Source organism: Coregonus clupeaformis, chromosome 34 (assembly GCF_020615455.1).
Source record: "Coregonus clupeaformis isolate EN_2021a chromosome 34, ASM2061545v1, whole genome shotgun sequence".
Lineage (NCBI taxonomy): Eukaryota > Metazoa > Chordata > Actinopteri > Salmoniformes > Salmonidae > Coregonus > Coregonus clupeaformis.
In genome coordinates, this window is record NC_059225.1 from 17,268,522 (window position 1) to 17,276,477 (window position 7,956).

The 7,956-nt window shown below is 43.9% G+C and overlaps 1 pseudogene; it reads left to right on the plus strand.

Annotated features, from left to right (window-relative positions):
- Positions 1-2,790: 2,790 nt before the first annotated feature.
- LOC121549462 lies at positions 2,791-5,460 on the plus strand (annotated as a pseudogene).
- The last annotated feature ends 2,496 nt before the right edge of the window (positions 5,461-7,956 follow it).

Genomic DNA, 7,956 nt, shown 5'->3' on the forward strand with positions numbered 1-7,956 from the left:
GTTGCCACAAGAAAAGGGCAACCAGTGAAGAACAAACACCATTGTAAATACAACCCATATTTATGTTTATTTATTTTCCCATTTGTACTTTAACTATTTGCACATTGTAACAACACTGTATATATACATAATATGACATTTGAAATGTCTTTATTCTTTTGAAACTTCTGAGTGTAATGTTTACTGTTAATATTTATTGTTTATTTCACTTTTGTTTACTATCTACTTCCCTTGCTTTGGCAATGTTAACACACGTTCCCATGCCAATAAAGCCCTTAAATTGAATTGAATTGATAGTAAGGTCGCAATGACACAGAAAGCAGTTCAATGTCGGGGTACAGAGTCGCTCTCTTACCAGGATCGCGGTCCGCTCTGACCAGGGTGAAGGTGGCCGGCTCCACTTCTCTGTCCGGGGACTCATCCAGCCAAGTCTCCCAGCTGTATTGGGATTCAGCTGCCAGCAGCGTTTTCATTATTTAGTCCGTTCGTAGCGGGTATGTACCACGATCAACAAGATCAGTCCAAAACCAACCACTGGAAATCCATGGTTGGCAGAATGTTTGTAAACTAAGTCTACAAATTAAAAACATAAAATAACGCCGCACTGCAGGTCGCAACATAGACGCTGATAGCCGCCATTGTCTTAGTTACGTTCAACGTTACGTCACGTATGACGAAAGCGCGTAAGTGCAAGCCCACAGACACCCATAGAGAATGTATTGAAAGCTTTGAAATGTGAAAAAAATAGATTTTACATGACAGGCTATGAGAGACTTCTGGGCGATTTTCAACTTGACTGAAATCGCCCCAAAAACGGGCGGGGCCATTTGAAGCACGACTTTAGCCTGATTTGACATTTAGTGGCTGGCAGATCAGACGTGAACACTGATAACTGCTGTTGCCGTGATATAATTGATTAGAAAAAAAATCCCTTCCTTTTCCCGTTTGGCAGTGCGTCGCCCATATCGCCCTATTGAACAAGCCGTCCCTGGTGGTAGGCCTGATCAACGATGAGACAGCCTGTAGGGAGGTGGTCAGAGACCTGGCAGTGTGGTGCCAGGATAACAACCTTTGTCTCAACGTGATTAAGACAAAAGGAGATGATCGTGGACTACAGGAAACGGAGGGCCGAGCACGCCCCCATTCTCATCGACAGGGCTGTAGTGGAGCAGGTTGAGAGCTTCAAGTTCCTTGGTGTCCACATCACCAACGAACACACCAAGACAGTCGTGAGGGCACAACAACAACTATTCCCCCTCAGGAGTCTGAAAAGATTTGGCATGGGTCCTCAGATCCTCAAAAAGTTATACAGCTGCACCATCGTGAGCATCCTGACTGGTTGCATCACTGCCTGGTATGGCAACTGCTCGGCCTCTGACCGCAAGGCACCCCCCCATTTTTACGCTGCTGCTACTCTCAGTTTATTATCTATGAATAGTCACTTTACCTCTACCTACATGTACATATTACCTCAATTACCTCGACTAACCTGTGCCCCCGCACATTGACTCTGTATCGGTACCCCCTGTATATAGCCTCGTTACTGTTATTTTATTGTTGCTCTTTAATTATTTGTTATTTTTCTATTTTCTGCTTTATTTTATTTTGTTATTGGTTACTTCAGTTTATTTAGTAAATACTTTCTTAACACTCTTTTTTTTTTTTTAACTGCATTGTTGGTTAAGGGCTTGTAAGTACGGTAAGCATTTCACTGTAAGGTCTACACCTGTTGTATTCGCCGCATGTGACAAATAAAATTTGATTTGATAAATAGAGGCTTTTTTGCTGGCGTTCTATAAGAACTCCCTGGTGTTCTGCCACCAACTTGCGCGCATCGTCCTCGTGCGGCAATGTTTGCAAACACAGAAAGGGGTCTAAAGACTTGCCTGGCACGGACTTGCCTGGTTTGCGCATTTCGGTCATGAAGTGTATGACACCTGCCTACGTAATACTTAGAATCTTCAAAGTGTATGTTAACTGGGGGGGGTGATGATTGTTCTAAGGCTGGTTTCTTTTTTACAGCAATTATTTAAATAGTTATCTAAATTATTTAAACATCCCTTTACTTTGGTTTGATATGGTTCTATTAGTTGCAAAATACATACATTTGTGTAATTTGTTTAGACAATTAAACATTTTGGTTGCACGAATGAGCTGTGGTCCACCTTCAGTACCTCATTGGCTGTTGTGCTATTCGAAGTTTGAAGCGGGAGGATGTATGGGCGAGCCGTAAACTCTGTGATAGAAGAGGACAGAGTTAAATGAACTGAAAGTACGATATCATTTCTTATCAAATTGGTGAATATATGGGTGTATAAGTTACTTAAATGATGGTAATCAATGTTTGCTAGCTAATGCTGTTTATAATTTGCCACTTCTTGTCTGAAAAATGTGTGTTCCTTTGCTAGCTAACGTCATTTTGCTAGCAGCTAGCTAGATAACAAGTTGTCAAGCTAGCTATCAGCTATAGTTAAGCCACTTAGATTAAAAAACAGTAGCTAGCTATACTTTTTGGCTGAACTGATGAACACTATCATACAGCCAGTTGATCATAGCTGCTACTGAGGTCAGAATTGTTGTTGTGTTGCAGAATGGATGTAACAACATGTCTGAAGTCTCTCCTGCTGGCCATCCACCAGTACAGAGGCAACAGGACGGCCCATAACACTGCCCAGCTGCATAAACAAGTGGAGGTCAGTTTCAACATGTCCACACTGTGCCAAAGCACAAACTTAGGAAGATATGAATCAAGATGACAGTGAACACACTCACTGGGCAGCACCTGGCCCGATGACAACAGACGACCGTGCTGCAGTCCTGAAAGCTCCTACACACACACACACACGACTGGTGGAGCTGGCAGGAGACCCCAACACTAGCCCTGTACTCACAGGAACCATCATCTCTCTACTGGCCCAACTTGGTACACACATACACTGACTAGTTCCCAATGCATTTATTTCAAATAATGTCTTGTCAAAAAACAATAGACAAATGATTGAACTAGTCTTACAGCTATACTATGATGTGTGTGTGTGTGTGTGTTTTCTCTCCAAGCCTGTGTTGATGAGAGCAGACTGGTTCTCCAGAGCAGTTATAACCTGACCAACACTCTGGCCTCCATCATCCGCTGCCACAGCGCCACCCCCAGAGAGCCATTGGTACTACAGGTATGACAACACACTCACCGAAATGACATGAAGAGACTAAACCAGCGGTAGAACTATGGAGCTACACAAGGCCAAAACTCTGGTGAGAAACATGGCTGTAGGATGTGATTGTTCAGCTATTGCTGTAGTAACTCTCTCTCTCTCTGTGTGTCAGTGTCTACAGGTGCTACAGAGGCTCACTTACAACGCCCGGATAATCCACTGTTCCAACTACATCCATGAATTCATACACTTTCTCATCTTCTCTACCACTGTCTGTTCACCCTTTCTCTCTTTTTGTGTTGTACTCACCCTCTCTTCTCTCCTTACTTCTCTTTCTCTCGCTACTCTTTGATGTAACAGGTTGTTGTAATGTGAAGGAGTTCTACTGTACGTTGATTAACCTGTGTGGGTGGGTTCCTACAGAGTAATGTCAAGGCGTTCTACCGTACCCTGATTTACCTTTCTGGCCGACAACAGTTTGACGGTGGTGGTGTTTGCTCTCTCCATACTGGCTAGCCTCACTCTCAATGAGGATGTGGGGGAGAAGGTAACACACACACACACACACCAATGTTTTCTCTATCTTTGGTTCTGGTTGTGACTACTATCTCTCTGGTGTGTGTGTGTGTGTGTGTGTGTCAGCTGTTCCATGCTAAGAACATCCACCAGACGTTCCAGCTGATCTTCAACATCATCGTCAACGGCGACGGAACTCTAACCAGGAAGTACTCTGTAGACCTACTGGTGGACCTACTGAGGAACCCCAAGATAGCTGACTACCAGACCAGGTACACACAGGCACACAAACACACACATGCACACGCTCACACACTTTTATAGAACAGTAAAAGTTATGTTGTGTATGTCTCTCCCTCCTTTCTCTCTCTGTAGGTATGAGCACTTCTCAATGTGCGTGTCCCAGGTGTTGGGTCTGCTACATGTCAAAGACCCGGACTCTGCTACCAAGGTGTTGGAGCTGCTCCTGGCTCTGTGTGGTTTGTCAGGCCTGAGGCGTCTGCTGTGTGAGGTTGTGTTCTGTCCCGCCATCCCACGGCTCCAAGCTGCAATCTGCAGACTGGAGGTGGGCCTAGACGCAGGCCAGAAAACAGAGCTGGGCTTAGCTCTCATCCAATGGCTCAGCTCTCCGGCTGACGGGGAGGAGTCATGCTGTCTACAGGCACTGCAGCTGCTGACTGAACTACTGGAGGTACGGCAGCCCAACGTGGACGTACAGAACTAAAAGTGGAAGCCTGTATCTACAAAGTTTTCATCATCCAGTCTAAATCATTGATAACTCCTGTATGTACAGCCAAAGTGACTTACTTGGATTTCTCTTTGTCTTTTCTTATGTGTTTCTCTTCAGGAGGCATTGGGTTCTGAGGTTGTGTCTGTGTGTGTGTGTTGGGCTTCGTTGAGTTGTTGGTTCCAAGGGTGTTGGGTCTACTACAGGGACTGGACCCAACTGCACCACACAGCCAGCTCAGAACACACTGCATACGCACCACACACACCACCAGCCTGCTACTAAATATATTTTACATGTTGAGGCTGGGATCTGTGTTGGTCTGTGTGTGTGTGATCAGCCTTAACTCTTCCACTGCTGTGTAATGAGGACTCTGCGTAGCATGGTGTCTTGTCAGGTGAGCTCCCAGGTCTGTCTCTCTCAGGTGGAAATACTGCTCTCCTGTTGCCATAACAACAACCCCCTCACCGACCACGACTGCCTCAGGTTAGTGACCCCTTAAGATATTAACATATTAAGATAACACACACACACAGCAAATGCGTCAACACAGGCATCAAGCATTCTCAAATCAAAGAGATGGGCTCAAAATGATGTGTGTGTGTGTTCCAGTCAAGTGTGTGGTGAGGCGGTGTTGAAGACTCTGGAGTTGATGAGTAAACTGAGACAGCAGGTGAAGGACATGGAGACCAGCTTCTACAGAATACTACAGGTACACACTCACTCACTCACTCACTCACACACCTGTGGAGCTGAGCTAAATGATTGACACGTTAAATCTCTCTCCCTATAGGACCAGAGGATGGTCACACCCCTCTCTCTGGCGCTCACGTCCAATCACAAAAAGCATGTTCAGACCGTTTGTCTACTGTTTGAGGCCACGCCTCTCCCAGACTTTCCTTCGCTAGTGTGAGTGACTGAACACACACACACACACATAAACAAGCTCAATCAAATCAAATTGTATTTGTCACATGCTTGGTAAACAACAGGTGTAGACTAACAGTGAAATGCTTACTTACGGGCCCTGCACCAACAATTCTGAGAGAAAGGAAATAGAGAAATAATAGAAAAGTAATAACATGGAATGATAAAAGTAATAATAAATACACAATGAGTAATGATTACTTGGCTATTTGTATTTATTATGGATCCCCATTAGCTGCTGCCAAGACAGCAGCTACTCTTCCTGGGGTCCAGCAAAATTAAGGCAGTTATACATTTTTTAAAACATTACAATACAATTACAACAGATTTCACAACATATTGTGTTCCCTCAGGCCCCTACTCTACTACCACATATCTACAACACAAAATCCATATTTTGTTATGTTATTGTGTGGCGCAGTGGTCTAGAGATCCTGGTTCGAATCCAGGCTCTGTCGTAGCAGGCCGCGACCGGGAGACCCATGGGGCGGCGCACAATTGGCCCAGCGTCGTCCAGGGTAGGGGAAGGAATGGCCGGCAGGGATGTAGCTCAGTTGGTAGAGCATGGCGTTTGCAACGCCAGGGTTGTGGGTTCAATTCCCACAGGGGGCCAGTATGAAAAAAAAAAAAAAAAAATGTATGCACTCACTAATCTGCTAAATGATGTAAATGTGTGTTTGTATGCATGTCTCAAATCAAATCAAATTTGATTTGTCACATACACGTGTTTTGCAGATGTTATTGCGGGTGTGGTGAAATGCTTGTGCTTCTAGCTCCGACAGTGCAGTAATATCTAACAAGTAATATCTAACAATTTCACAACATATACCCAATGCCTATGTCTGTGCCTATGTTTGTGTTGCTTCACAGTCCCCTCTGTTCCATAAGGTGTCTTTTTATCAGTTTTTTAAATCTAATTTTACGGCTGGCATGAGTTACTTGATGTGGAATAGAGTTCCATGTAGTCATGGCTCTATGTAGTACTGTGCGCCTCCCATAGTCTGTTCTTGACTTGGGGACTGTGAAGAGACCTCTGGTGGCATGTCTTGTGGGGTGTGCATGGGTGTGCCAGTAGTTCAAACAGACAGCTCGGTGCATTCAACATGTCAATACCTCTCACAAATACAAGTAGTGATGAAGTCAATCTCTCCTCCACTTTGAGCCAGGAGAGATTGACATGCATATTATTAATGTTAGCTCTCAGTGTACATCCAAGGGCCAGCCGTGCTGCCCTTCTTTGTGGCACTTGACCACACGACTGAACAGTAGGCTAGGTGCGACAAAACTAGTGCCTGTAGGACCTGCCTTGTTGATAGTGCTGTTAAGAATGCAGAGCAGCACTTTATTATGGACAGACTTCTTCCCATCCTAGCTACTGTTGTATCAATATGTTTTGGCCATGACAGTTTACAATCCAGGGTTACTCCAAGCAGTTTAGTCTCCTCAACTTGTTCAATTACCACATTATTCATTACAAGATTTAGTTGAGGTTTAGTGAATGATTTGTCCCAAATGCAATGCTTTTAGTTTTTGAAATATTTAGGACTAACTTATTCCTTGCCACCCATTCTGAAACTAACTGCAGCTCTTTGTTAAGTGTTGCAGTCATTTCAGTCGCTGTGGTAGCTGACGTGTATAGTGTTGAGTCATCCGCATACATAGACACACTGGCTTTACGCAAAGCCTGTGGCAGGTCGTTAGTAAAGATTGAAAAAAGTAAGGGGCCTAGGCAGCTGCCCAGGGGAATTCCTGATTCTACCTGGATTATGTTGGAGAGGCTTCCATTAAAGAACACCCTCTGTGTTCAGTTAGACAAATAACTCTTTATCCACAATATAGCAGGGGGTGTTAAGCCATAACACATATGTTTTTCCAGCAGCAGACTATGATCGATAATGTCAAAAGCCGCACTGAAGTCTAACAGAACAGCCCACACAATCTTTTTATCATACATTTCTCTCAGCCAATCATCAGTCATTTGTGTAAGTGCTGTGCTTGTTGAATGTCCTTCCCTATGAGCGTGCTAAAAGTATGTTGTCAATTTGTTCACTGTAAAATTGCATTGTATCTGGTCAAATACCATTTTCCCCAAAAGTTTACTAAGGGTTAGTAACAGGCTGGTTGGTTGGCTATTTGAGCCATTGAAGGGGGCTTTACTATCCTTAGGTAGGGGAATAACTTTTGCTTCCCTCCAGGCCTGAGGGCACACACTTTCTAGTAGGCTTAAATTGAAGATATGGAAAATAGGAGTGGCAATACCGTCCGCTATTATCCTCAGTAATTTTCCATCCAAGTTGTCAGACCCCGGTGGCTTGTCATTGTTGATAGACAACAATCATTTGTTCACCTCTTCCACACTTACTTTACGGAATTCAAAATGACAATTTGTGTCTTTCATAAATTGGTCAGATATACTTGGATGTGTAGTGTCAGCGTTTGTTGCTGGCATGTCATGCCTAAGTTTGCTAAACTTGCCAATGAAAAAATAATGAAAGTAGTTGGCAATATCAGTGGGTTTTGTGATGAATGAGCCATCTGATTCAATGAATGATGGAGCGGAGGTAGCCTTTTTGCCCAAAATTTCATTTAAGGTGCTCCAAAGCCTTTTACTATAATTATTTATGTCATTTATCT